The following is a 14,975-nucleotide window of genomic DNA, read 5'->3' as shown; positions in this document are numbered from 1 at the left end:
TTTCAATGCGTTCTAGTTACAATATATTTAGTAAAAGTGACCTATCTATAATTTGAGAGGCGATCTCCGCTCCTTCTCGTCCCGTACCCGCCCCCGTATCGCTCAACAACGAAATCATAACTCCGTAACAGCGAATTGCAACTCAAATAACGCTCGCCGCTATACCGAGCGCTGACAGATGTGTGTCCTGTAACAAGCCTGTTACTTACAGGCTGCATTTTAAACCTATTTACAGTGACGCCAATGTAACGCGCGCTGTTACTATCTATCTATCTTCTATAAAAAAAAAATGGATTGCCGAAATGTATGTACGCGCATAACTTTTGAACGACGACAACGAATAAACTAATTATTTTTTTGTTGTGGTCGTCAGGTTGTCAGGGCAAAGTTTGTGCGTAACAGAATAAAAAAAAGACTGGAACGGGGGCGAAGCCGCGGGCAGCATCTAGTTAATAATAAAAATACGTATATTAAAAACTGTTCAAGAGATTAAAGCGGCGTGACCACGTTGGGTCGCCATCTCTAACGCTGCCCTTATAAATATGGCCACCTTCTGGCAGCACTCGCTATTCTAATGTTTTTTTCATGAAAATACATCTTGTTGACTACCGTTAACAGAATAAACTAAGGGGCTGTTTCACCATCCATTGATTAGCGTTAACCGACGGTTAAATGTGATGCCGTCTCCGTCTATTAGAACAAAACATATAGAGACGGCACTACACCTAACCGCCAGTTAACACTAATCAATGGATGGTGAAACAGCCCCTAAATATTACAAACTGTTGAAAAGACACAAAAAGTTGTATTTAATCGTCATGAATTGTTCCAGGAATCCAGAAAGACCTATGCCAGACAACTTGATTAGGCCATCGGGTCACCGTCACGCAATCCAAATTGATTTACTTAAGTATAGAAAGTTAAGCTCTCAATTTTTGTACAGGACAGGACTATACCAACTAGCTATCGGTTCAGTTTAGTTCATTTCTTAGTATTTTGTTTTATTTTCTTGTACTTACGCTGGAAAATGAGCATGTGGTTCGCCTAATGGTAAGATAAGAAATTACCGCCGCCCTACAGCACCAATGGCGATGATGATGATCAATACATCTGTGTTACCTTAAAATTAGCTAAGATAACTATGGAATTTGTGTTTAACTCATGTTAAATCACAGAGAACGTGAGTGGGTACATTGCTCATCTTTGAAACAATTTATAAACGCTTATAATTACTACCTCTGTAAACTTCCGTGAAAAACACAGCAGCATAATAGCAGCGGAAAATGATTTGTAGTGTAAGAATAACCTAACTAATATCTATTAATAGATATTCTAGATAAGAAACATAGGAAATCTAGGAAGTAATTTCCAAGGAAAGGCGATCAAGGCTGAGGCCATCGCTGGCTTAAGTGGCGCCCATTATGGGGCCCGTTCAATTATGAGAGATAGTGTTAAAAGAACTTGAGTCCCGGGGCGTGTGAAGATATTCTGTCGACTGTTTTTATGGTAAAGCGAAGGGGTAACTTGTTTTTGCATCGCTGCTGTTTTGAAGCTAAAATAGGCAAGGGTGAGAGCAGAATATGCGGTATGTAAATCCGCCGCTTGATTTAGCGTGTTTTTGTGGGGTATCATACCAAGTTTTATGGTGTCATTACTAAACAATGATTCTTTTGGCACAACTCCTTTGGGTTCACGAGTCACGACGAAAGCCATTGTTGTCCGCTTCACTTTGACAGCTTATCAAAAAATTGGTCTACCAACTGGTATTTTTTGTTCTCATGGTCTCCGACCCAGAACAGCTGCATCAAGAAATTAATCTTTCGGGCTGCGTGTCCAACCAATAGCCATTTGAGCTTGCTTCGCCGTCCTCCGAACAATGTAGTGACTTCGCTGTGTCTTGTTTTTTCTTAGCCAATTTTGGGGTTTGCTATCTCTTTTTTGTAATGTATTGAACTGTAATTCAGGCCTCACCGAGCCATCGTTAACACAGCAATACAAACAACGACTCTTTATTGTACACCACAATAAGCGATACAAAAAACTGGTACACAGGACCAAATTACAATGTAAGCCATAGATGATGGCCTTATCGCTTATGAGCGAACTCTTCCAGGCACCCTTTTTACCGTTGTAATGAGCTTCACTACAACTGTGTTCATTATTGGATATTTATGGGGTTGCTGTAAATAATCGAAAATAGATGACGGAACAATCGGCCATAAATTAGCACGTCGGTGCAGCGGCTGCAGTCGGCGCAAGTGGAGGGAGGCGGCGACTGCAGCCGTAAATCATTTTGTATAATTAAAAAAAACTGGTCAAGCGGGAGTCGGACTCGCGTACCGAATGTTAAGAATCTACGAATTTGTAGGTGTATCAGAATTGTACGCTACGAATGGCCATATTTATAAATATTAGGTGTTAGCAACCTGTTTCTAAATAAATAAAAAATATTGTTTGGTACGTCCCCGTAATTTATTATTTTATTTTTATTATTTGTTATTGTAGCAGTAAAACGAGTGTTGACACTCATCCATACGAGTAGGTACGTATGTACCATCCATCCATATACATTTGCATAATCTATTCTTAGTTCTTTACTAATATAGGTAAATGAAAAAGTAACTTTGTCTGTCTATCTGTTATCTCTTCAAGCTTAAACTTCTGAACTGATTTAGATGAAATTTGGTGTGGAGACCCTAGAATGGACGTAGGATAGTGTTAACCAGAAATTTTCATTATTCTCTGGCGGAATTGCAATAGCTGGTTATGTAACAATTTCACCTGTCTGTCAATACGGTTTTTGAGATAAAGCCCTAGCACAGACAGACAGTCAGACGGACGTTAGTTTAGTAACATAGATAGGGTTCCATTATTAGTCACTCTTCGGGTTGGGCTTGTACCAGCGCCTGGAGCCGGAAGCGCGTCGCGCCGCGAGCGCACCGCTTCCCGCACTTCCGGCGTTTCCGACAACATGGCCGCCACGCGTCGCCAGAGGGCGCTGCGGCGGAAACGCAACACACGTGTTAGGGATAATTGAGACGAAAGACGAGTCAAAAGTTAGACATTTCAGTCCGAAATGCATGTGATTGCGTACGTTTACCCCACGCCACGACTCTACAACTTCCCACTACTTAAATGTAAATTTTTAAAGTCAAGTTTTTACTTCGTGCTCGTACGTACGCACTATGTAATACTAAACCTATATCCTCAGTCGCCTCTTACGACACCTAAACCTTACTTTAAATCTAAAATTGCTAAAAGTGGCACCGAAGCGGTAATGTAACGTTTCGTATGCTCTGCTACCCCATTTGGGAATAAAGGCGTGATGTTTATGTGTGTTGTAAATTACAAAATCGTATTAAGACTGAGTAAACAAGTAAAACTATCGAAGGCATTCAAATCTTCTTAAAAATAGGTCTAGCTTCTCATTAAAACTCGTCACGAGACACCAAGGCAATAGAACCACGTTACCTCCCTCGCGAAGCTCCATGGTTGTCGTTAAGCTCGCTTGCACGCTTGTAAGCTCACTTGCACTACACGCGACACCAATAAGCTTAACTTTAAGACCCCATTTCCTTACGGCTCGTGTTTTGTATTCTATTACTACACTCGCTTGTTACGTGTATGATGAATGAAAACAGCGGAAGACGCGAAATGGCTTTACCGCGGAGATTACGTTAGTATTTTATTTACATTCGCTTAATTAGTATAGCAAAGCTGCGTTTTTGTCATACAACGGCCATACCTAAAGCCGATATATATTATATTACGAGTATAATCATAATAATAGCCGACATAGCTACGTCTTGTAAGTTGCTACAACTCTTGGCCGAGTGGTAATTTTTCTATTATTTAGGAACAAAATTAAACATGAAACTACCGTGAGACTCGCTCATATGAAATGATATTGTAACGGATAGCTCACGTCTTAAACCGAGTTTAGCTCGACATGTTTCGGGTTATTTCGTAGCCCTTCTTCTCAGGAGCACGCGACTCGGCGGCTGCCGCAACACGCACACTACGCGCCACCGCTCTGCTGGTGCTCCTGAAGAAGGGCTACGAAATAGCCCGGAACATGTCGAGCTAAACTCGGTTTAAGACGTGAGCTATCCGTTACAATATCATTTAACAAAATTAAATACGCATTAATTAAGTTAAATAAATGTAGTCTGAATTAAGACCAAAATGTTAATACTCGTATGCCTCAAAACGAATATATGCATATGAATATTAGCTACTAAATATAATATTATTAACAAATGGATTGATGGAACGGCCATTACCTACTTATTTATTACGGACTATATCTAATTTTTCAAATTTAAATGACATTTACCCACTTTTTGATGGGCCCCATATTCTTTGGCGCCCAAGGGCCCGACGCTCTAAGGCGGCTCTAGGCCTCTGGGGGACTACTACGAAATTTGAAAATCGAAGTTCGTATCGTACCGTCCTTCTCACTCCCGTATTAAATAATATACCTACTGAGCGGAAAAAAATCTGGCCCTCAAATGTATGCAATAATAGGTAATTTTGTATGCAGACTGGGCCAAATTTTGTGCCGGTGAGAATATAAGTGGTAGCGGGACAGCAAGATACGAAGTTTGAATTGAGCACATCGTTGTATAGGACCTGATCACATGCCAGCCTCTAGCTTTATCGCATTCTCAGATGTATCAGCACTAAGGCATATGAATGTTGCAATGCACTTACGAAATGAAAGACATCGCGCGCGTCTCGAGCTCCTGCGGGTATTGCCATACATCGATAAACATATCGGAGACGAGATGAAAGAGACGAAGATATTTCGACTTTTCATTATATTCGGGTTGGAAATAATCATCGGATAATTATTCCGTTATTTGTAATCAACTTAACATGCAATGAAAAGTATTCCTAAAAAAGCATAAAATAATAAACTTCATTTTTTTAAGTTTACACAAAAAAGGTTTATTATTTTTTGCTTTTCAGTTTTTTCGAGTTTTTTCGGCGGTTGCATTTTTTTGTTGAAAAGTTTTTAATTTATTTTTTCACACCCTTGGGGTGTTTTTTCCAAATGTATATAATATCAATTTCAAGGTACAATAAAAAAAAAATTATCAAAATCGGACCACCCTGTAAAAAGTTATGCCTGGTCATACATTACAATCAGTGACAGATCAATCAATCATCCCCTGTTTTCCTACGCTTAGAGTAGATTTTTTTAAATTTATATGCGACGATCCTCGGTGTATACGCTTTCCAATTAAAAAAAGAATTATCAAAATCTGACTACTCTATAAAAGTTATGCCTGGTCATACATAAAAAAACCATATATACTTACGCATCGACTTGAAAACCACCGTTTTTTTTTCGTCGGTTAATAATTGTCACGCAACATACCCGGGTTCCCTAAGTGAAATACTTTACCTGACTTAAATGTCTCAATCAAAATATTTATCGTTACGTTCAGCTCCAATAAGCCTGACGTATATTTTCGCTAACTTTGTTTAGGCATGCAAATGGCTGCCAGTTTATTTCTATTACACGCAGCAATGGGTATCTATTGGGTATCTCGTAATTATGGCCACAGTTTCGTTGCTACCAGCGATTGCTTGTGTACCTATACAGGGCGTCCCAAGACTATGTGGCATCAAGGGAAAGTACCTGAAATATCGTAGATAGGACATTTTGCTGAAAGAAAACTTTGTTATTTTTAAAAGTAAGTTCTGCATTTAAAAAAAACTATTATTTAAAAAAATACTCAATTGACTTCGGCAGTTTCATGTATGTTTTTAATTTGATTAAAATGATTAATTTCACGTTGTTTCTTTCTTTTAAGATACTATGTTACTTAAGAAGAATTATTTTTTATCAATTATTTCGATTGGCATCATAAAAATAGGGGTGATTGTTTTTCACATTTAAGTCGGTTCGATTCCCAGACGAAGCAAGTAATTCTTATAAAATCTTTAAATGCAGAATTACTAACTTTTAAAAATAACATAAAGTCTTCTTTCAGCAAAATATCCTATTTACGATATTTCAGGTACTTTCCCTTGATGTCCTTGAGACGCCCTGTATATATTTATTTCAACCAGAGACCTAACGCGCTTGGAAACACAATCGTTTTTACCACTTCTTTCTATCACACGGTTTAGGATGAAGTTAGAAAGAGATGGCGACAGCAATCGCAAAGCGCCCGGTTGTTAGATGACACGGCCTCAGGTTTTAGGCGACAGTCTACGAAATAGTAAAGCATCCAAAAAAATGTTTACGTATCTCGAGCTATTTATTATAAATTAACTAAAAACAATTACTTTGCTAACCGAGACTTCACGATATAAGTCTATGCAACAAATGTGTGCTCATGAAGCTCCTCCACCTCCACTACAAAAACACACACAAATCACACAAACCCAACCATCTCCCTCCACCACCACACAGCAGTGACACGTTTCGAACTCAACCAGAGTTTATCCAGAGCATCACATTTGTTGCATAGAGACGTAGCTCTATCTGAGGGCGAGCAAAGCAAAGTATTTGATTGTTTTTAGTTCATTGATATGGACCTCCGCAAAGTAACACCTGATTTAAGATGCGGCCAAACCACTGCTTAAAAAACGGTGACGGTACACGAAATCGCAGTGACGCATCGTATGCGCACCGTTTTTTTGCATGCTTTCCACACCGCTGCTTAAAATACGCAAACGGTGCGGAATCGCAGTGACGTGCCGTAAACGTCACGACTTTTGTTCGGTAAAAACCTGAAGTTTACGACACGTCACTACGATTCCATATTTTAAGCAGCGGTTTGGTCGCACCTTTAATAAATTATATGTACTGCATAGGATGCACTTTAACGTGTGTGCGATGTGGCCGTATTGCCAAAGTAAATTGATTACATTAGCCTAAAGTACCTATATCATTAGAGCTCCTCCACTAATTAGTTGGCGAAATCAGCCGCCGCCGTATTCGGATTGGCTAGATATATCTATTAATCATAATTGATTGATTTAAAAGATATCAATGAACGTCATTGACATTGCTCAGAGAATTAGTTCGTTGAAGTGGCGTTGGGCTGGCCACGTCTGTCGCAGGACCGATGAACGGTGGAGCAGACGGGTCCTCGAATAGAGACCACGGACGGAAAACGTAGTGTAAGGGCGTCCTGAGGCACGGTGGACGGATGACCTTAAGAGGATCGCTGGCGGCGGATGGATGCGAGGGGCTGAAGACAGTGTTGTGGCGCGCCATGGAAGAGGCCTATGTCCAGCAGTGGGCTGCTGTAGGCTGATGATGATGATGATGATGAATGAACTTTAACATTTAACCCCCTTATTCATAAACGACAATCAAATCTATTAGTTAAAATGCCGCTAAAATTCGTTTGTCCTTATCTGTCACTTCGACATTTTATTTTTAGAAAGGACAAAGCATTTGTTAGTTAACATAGGCTTGTTAAGTTTTATGAATAAGGGGGTAAGACTTTGTTCTTCTGATATTAGCAATGCTTTACAGCTACATTTGACTCTCAAAGTCGTTTTCAATGGTCAAGTCGGCGGCCACCCGAGCAGAATGGCAGCTCGTATCAGCTCGTGTCGGTTCACGTGCTTTGGAAAACCCCAAATAAAGGCAGCGCCAGCGCAATGGTTAACTGATAAACGTACGCCACCCTGGTGTCCACGTTCTTGTGAGAATTGTGGGATAATCCTGTACGTCGCCGTAGTCAGGTCAAAAAGAACTTACTAGTTTTCTTTAGGTATTTACGGGTTGGATTCTGAAGCGTTTCGACCACTGTGTGCTGTATTACGAAAATCGACTGGTAAAATGTCCGTCAGTGTGGACAAAATGGTAATTGTTTTAGGTTTGCGGACATTTTCGTGACGCACGAGAAATATCGGTTGAAATAATAATCATAAAATCATGATTGGTTTTTTGGAGTCTTTTTGTATTTTTTATTTCAACTCCAAATTTGTTACTTTTACGGGTATCCCGTGAAACCATATCGAAAATACAAACTGAGACATGGATGCACAGAAAAACCAGAAAAAGAGACCAGCGCTGGGAATCGAACCCAGGTCCTCAGCAATCCGTGCTGCGTGCTATAACCCCTACACCACCGCTGGACAGGAATCTAGACACGAATTTTTCCTATAAATAAATAAATAAATAAATATCACGGGACAATTAACACCAATTAACCTAGTCCCAAAGTAAGCTTAGCAAAGCTTGTGTTATGGGTACTGAGCAACGGATAAATATAATTATATAGATAGACACATACTTAAATACATATTAAACACCCAAGACCCGAGAACAAACATTCGTATTTTTCATACAAATATCTGCCCCGACACGGGAATCGAACCCGGGACCTCAAGCTTCGTAGTCAGGTTCTCTAACCACTAGGTGATCTGGTCGTCAAAATCGTCCTATGCATACATATCTCAGGTTGCTTATTTCTACTACGCTACTTATGCAGCAGTACTACAGCACGTGACTCGATGAGAGCGGAACATAGATGTCGCTAGTGCTGCTGCATAAGTAGCGTAGTAGAAATAAGCAACCTGAGATATGTATTCATAGGAAAATTCGTGTCTAGATTCCTGTCCAGCGGTGGTGTAGGGGTTATAGCACGCAGCACGGATTTCTGAGGACCTGGGTTCGATTCCCAGCGCTGGTCTCTTTTTCGATTTTTTCTGTGCATCCAGTCTCAGTTTGTATTTTCAATAATAAAATCATTTATTGCCACAGAAAATAAGACTACACAGTAAAAAACAATTCCACGTAAGATAGGTGGCGATGGGCTCAGGCTCAGCATAAGCTGCGAGCAAAAGAAACTTGTAGCGTTGATTTTCAGCCTGCGCCCGTCCCACAGCGTAAAATTTGACTCTAGGGCCGGGTAAGGCTGCATTGTTGCTAGTATATTTCTGTTACTGTTAATGCTTCAAAGCCCCACTTTACACTGTACAAGATGTCTCCAAACTAATCTGGAATGTTCGAGCCGACGTTCATATAGCCAACCGAGCTGGTACGGCGAGGGTGGATAGACACGTCGAGGGGAAAATGGGCTTAATGCTCGAGTTCTACACTCTACTTTTCACTTCGATGTCGAGGAAATGAAATGGCAACAGTGGAAACAATTGTTCACTTACTATGCACCTTTTATTGTTCATGCATTATATAATTATATTTTTTTTATTTTATTGATCTATTTCGATTGATTTTAAGTTTTATATAAATTATTTTAAAAAAATGTACAAACTTCTTTGTTTGTGGCTGTTTACACCTGACTGCCTTGGTCTCGATGAAGATTTTATTTTATGCACAAGAGCATAAAAAGTCATTTTATGTCGCCTAGATCTAGCATAAATACGAACTTTACGAGCATGAGAAGTGAAAAAGTATTTTAATGTTAGGTACATATGTATAAGCCGGTGGTTCAGCATAAAATGAAATAATCAGATTTTATAACAATGAATGATTTTTTCATTTTTGTGAATTTTATCAGTCGATAGTATTAAAATAATCGTTTTGGTGGTCACCCTGTATGCACCTCATTTATTTCTATCGGTAATGCTGACGGGTTGTGGCTTGAGTTGACGGTAGCAAAGATTAAATTGAACGTTAAAGTTCACTTGGCTTAACCTCGTAAAGCCCAACGACTTGAGCTTAATACCAAATTCAGATCAGGACAAAATATCAAATATTCAGCTATATACATACCTATTAAACAGACGCTTAAATCAAAAGCATCGGTGAATAAACTAACTTTTTTTGATCATCATCATCACCATCATACCAGTCGTAGGACGTCCACTGTTGGACACAGGCCTCCCCCATAGACCTCCAGAAGCCTCGGTTGGAAGCGGCTTGCATCCACCGTAAACCCGCAACTTTAACCAGGTCATCCGTCCATATCGTTCGTGGACTACGCTGCGCTTGGAGATCCGCGACTTTTTTGATGAAAACATGTATGTCCGACATATGGTTCTCTATCGTTTGCCCGAATTTCATATGCCCGAATGTATCGTTTTCTAGAATTTTCATTTGCCATAAAGTAATTTATTTCTGAAACAGTAACTGCTTCAGAGTTGATATTAAACTAACCTAACCTAACCTATTGCATTCTATATGATGACAGTTAAAAAAATCCTCAAAACAGCACGGTTCTATATATTTTATGGCAAAAGTTGGTATGGCAAGTGTAATTCGGGCAAATTAAATTCGGGCAAGTAAAGGTAAACGCCGACATATATGTGATTTCATGCAGAAACCCGCCCATCTTCACTTCCAAAAATCAACATGATACCCACAGCCAGAACCCAACTATGTATTCCCTGCCTCAGCATAAACCGCTACCACGTTTCAAACTTTGTACCAGACCAAATTTTTTTTTTGCGCTGATCATGATTTTCAATAGGTCCTGACTTAACATAGTTTTTAGCTAAGTTTCTTAACAGAGTTCTAGACTACTAGACTTTTTTTTGTTTTTAACTGCCTAAAGCTTTTAAGGCAGTCGGCATTTTTCATTTCGTTAATTATTTTTGTTCAGTAAAAGGCTTATAAGTATACATACATACCTTAACGAAAAATATTTCCGTATACATAGATTCCAGGCCTTGTGCATTTTGTTTCCGAGCCGTTGGGCCTGATAGCGCAGCCTCTCACCAATGCCAAAACACTCCAATTTTGTCTACTCCCTCGACAAAAGATTCCCATCTGACTACAACTATCTCGAAGTTCCTTTTCATTAACTCCATATAACGCTGTACTGGAGGAGGTATAACTAATACCTACATTTTCCTGTTATGGCTCGTAAAAGCCGGCGAAGGGGCCGCCTGGGAATAACCCGAGGGTCTTAACCGGAATGCACTTGATGTTGTTAATCGGAATTGGTCGAGATTTCGTTGCGTAATGTTGGCGCGCCTGATGAAGTGTGAAGATTTGCTTTGTTTGAACTGTGGGCGAAAGAAAAGCTTAGAGTACGACGTAATTGAAGGATTAGAAAATAAATGAGAGCACTACGATGCTCGTAACTGCTAGGTACATTTTTGACGTTTGGACATGATAACAATTTCGTGTATTTTTTTTTTTTTTTTTGTTTCTATTACTTATCCAACTTTTTTTGGTTTAGATCATAGCGTAGTTAGGTACTTTTTTTAATTCAATTCAATTTATTTCATTTAGACAAAATTCATAGAAAATGTCATTTGTCATTTGAGCGTATTGTGTAAAAAAAAAAAAGTTTAAACTGTTTATTATAAATCAGAATATCATTACAAAATTTTTATAATTACTTAGCTAATAATCTCTATCTATCTATCTCTATCTCTATCTATTAAAGACTGACATAAAAAAAGAAAAAGTGTATCAATACTCTTTTAACTGTTAAAATCTATTAAAGGGTCTTAACTTAATACTCAAAGGAAATGAAGTTTCTAATAACTGTAAAAAACCAAGTTACTATTTTAGGACATCTAGAGTATCAAGACACGTCGAACGGATATAAGTTATTTCCACAAAAAACGTCTGTCATTTTTAAGATTTTCATGAAGTTTTTAACCATATTTCCTCAGTGACTGATAAGGTTTTGCTATGAACTTATTTTTTTCCATTTCCGCCGCGTCCCGGTATTTTTATCGGACGGTATCAGATCCGGCAATTATTGTGCTTTAATGCGATTTTTTCTCGGCGTGCTTCGAAGGACGTCTTTTTACTGTCGTCGCGTTTAATGTTGTTAGTTTTTAGTGCAAATTTTGATCGAAATTGAAGCACAACACAATAGGTTATAATTCACATGCAAAAATGCGCAGTTATTTGTACAGTCATTTTCCTTAAGTAAACATGCGAGAAGGTACATCAAAAACAGAAACAGATCCTATTAAATATCTTATACTAACCTGCTAATTATAACTGGAAAGTCTTTAGAATTAGCTTATATTTTAAGGCAAATTTGCATTATGAGCCTCTGTCTCAGATTGCCTACGTACTCATACGCTACACAGAAGGACAAGTTAATAATATTATGAAACTTCTGTTCTGATAGAAATCGGTTCACCCGTTCCCGTTTTTTCATTCAATTGAACATCATTTAATTGATAATTGATTTCCTTTTTTTTAAATGTCTGTAATAAAAATTATCTTAATTTTAAAAGACTGCACTATTGTATTCGTTGCCCCTTTTTTCTATTTTTTATGAATAAAATAGAATAGAAAAAGTAAAAGAACACATTGTGCGGACGAAGGCACGACGTAAACAGCCAATAAAATTTAACGCGCTCGTAAACACAGATGGCGCTTTTTAATGTCGAGCGAATTAGTTGAATACCGTTTTTATGTCAGGTTCCGAATAGAACTGTCAAAAGAATATGTTTTCTATATTTAGAGGGTTAAAATAATTTTGGTAGATCGGTAATGTCACTAAGATTTCTACAAATTATGTTTTATCTTTTTGTTTCACTTTATTTTGTTATGATATACATATTTTAGGCTTTGTGAATAAGTAGAGTATAAAATACTTTTATTTCAGTCACATTTTAAAGTTAAGTGCCATTACTGAATTTGGGAATTGTTTTTTTTATTTGTTTGAATGATCTGATAGCTTTTAAACGGGGCAAAGCCAATAATTAAAAAAAAAACTCAAATCCAATTATTGCACTTATCTTTGAAATATAAGTGAAAAATAAAAATATTTTAAATTATACTTAAGTAAGTATTTAAGGTTTTAAAGCTAAACATATTATGTATGATTAAAGTTCGGTATTGGTCGCATTCAATTAAACTTGAAATGGACTTTTTGACTATCAAAATTTGGTGGACCTCTTTGCATGGAACTTTGAATATTAAGAAAGACTGAAAGGGCCGGCAACGCACCTGTGACGCCCCTCGTGTTGACAGGTGTCCACGGGTGGCGGTGATTGCTTCCCATCAGGTGACCCGCATGCTCGTTCGCCCCCTCTTATATAAAATAAAAAATATATAAAAAAAAGACTCCCTCATCCATTTTTGCTCATCGGACTCTAACGACAAGACAAATAAATTTTCAAGACTTATTAAATCTAACTTAATCGAATTAAACTTAGAAAATTAAGTAAAAACACAGACTTTTCAGTATGACCTACACATTACAGCATTAATTCGGCAGAGAATCTCTTTCATCCTCGTCTATTTATACCTTAATACGGAGTTATTCTCCCACCTCGTTAACTGCCCGTCGGCCATCTTTTATTCAACGGACCGATGAACGAATGAATGTGAATGTGAACGAATGGAATGAACGACTTAGATTGACGAGCGACAGTTCTTGCAACTTGACGTTTATTCGACTTTAACCTTAAGGTAGTAGTATTTAAAGCGTATTTTGGTGCGATTGGACGGATGGGGAGAAATCTCAGGATTGTTTTATTTAGAGGAACGAATGGTTTCGATGACCCTTTCGTAAGCTACACTTTATGGCAGTTTTTTTTTAGTGTCTTCCTTTAAGTTTGTTAGATAGATTTAGTAAGGTATTGGTAAGTGATAAATGCCGAGTTTGCAGCAATTTTTAACGTTCCGCTGAATCGATCAGAAGTTGGACTACGTTGAGCGATTCGCTTTTCTTGGTAAAGCTTATATCCATATACAAACTCATTGACTACATTAATGAAAAAAGAGCAATTTTGATGCGGGTCTCTGTGTAGCATACCTTTTCAATGTAAAATGTTGACTTTTTAGAACAAACATGCATCTCATCTCAGTCTATATACAATGCCTAATTTCTGCACAAATAAAGCTATTACAAGAACAAGTACTAAGTAGATAACCGTTGAACATGCGATTAGCACAAGTAATTTCTTAGAAAATGGTCGCTTGACCCTCAAGCTGTAAGGCATAAATAATAAATAAACCGATAAAGCTATAATGTTTCTAAACAATTTGGCAAGAAAATACATTGTTATCGACGTAACTTTCAAGCTGTCTAATATTACAGTAGGCCAGGCGGGCGGAGCTGCGATTATGAACTACCTGGAGCCACTAGAGTAGTAATTATTTAGTAAGAGAATACGGGTTCGCTCCTGTGCTAGGAGAAAATACAGATTTTCCTTCATAAGACTTATTAGCTACAGTACAGTACCTAACATTAAGATTTACTTAAATGTAGGTAATGCTGTTGTTCACGAGTAAATAATAGCAAACAAAAAACAAGATTTAACTTAACTTCAACCATAGACCATAGACAGTAAAAACTCAATAGCGTCGTTCAATCTGGCCACAAACAATTAACCGAAACGGCCAAGAAATAAAAAATAATGGCACGCTCAAATCGGTAACTGGCTGTAAATCAATCACCCTGTTCGATATTTAAATCAGTGGCCGCTACGGGAGATGGGATTGGTGCAATCGCAATATTTCAATGTTGGCCGCATTGGGTCTTTGCAGAGTGGCTTATTTTCCCGCCTTTTTGTATAAGTGCAACGACTTTATTTCTTAGACGTAATTTCATATCTAACATATTTGGATATTATTGTTGAACCATTCATATTAGGCAGTAATGGTATATGAATACGTCCGTTCTAAGTTTCAAGACTTACTTTTTACAAGCTTTTATTAAACTCTAACAGCCTTATTCATAAAAAGTTAGAGCCTCCTTGAAGGCTCCTTGAAGGCCCGATGCTAAAAAACATGATTCATAAACGTCTGTTAGCGCTAATCAGTCGATCAAGGCTCTGCTAAAGTTAGAGGACCGTAGACCCTCCTTTATCTCCCAGCTAAGTCACAAAATGGCGCCACAAGTTTGAACAGCTGACTTTGACAAGAGCAAAAAACCTTATCGAAGATATTTAAAGTAAAGGCAGGCTACGCAAAGATTAAAAAAAAAGGAAAATTATTTTCAGAATTTGTATTTAAAAATCCTCTAAATTAGCAACAATAAATATGAAAAAAAAATAAGGATGATTAACATAATTATGGCTTTTTGCACAACATAAACATGCGGATCGGAAATGGCGGG

This window comes from Choristoneura fumiferana, chromosome 8, assembly GCF_025370935.1.
Source record: "Choristoneura fumiferana chromosome 8, NRCan_CFum_1, whole genome shotgun sequence".
Lineage (NCBI taxonomy): Eukaryota > Metazoa > Arthropoda > Insecta > Lepidoptera > Tortricidae > Choristoneura > Choristoneura fumiferana.
Note: the sequence above shows the minus strand (reverse complement) of the source record.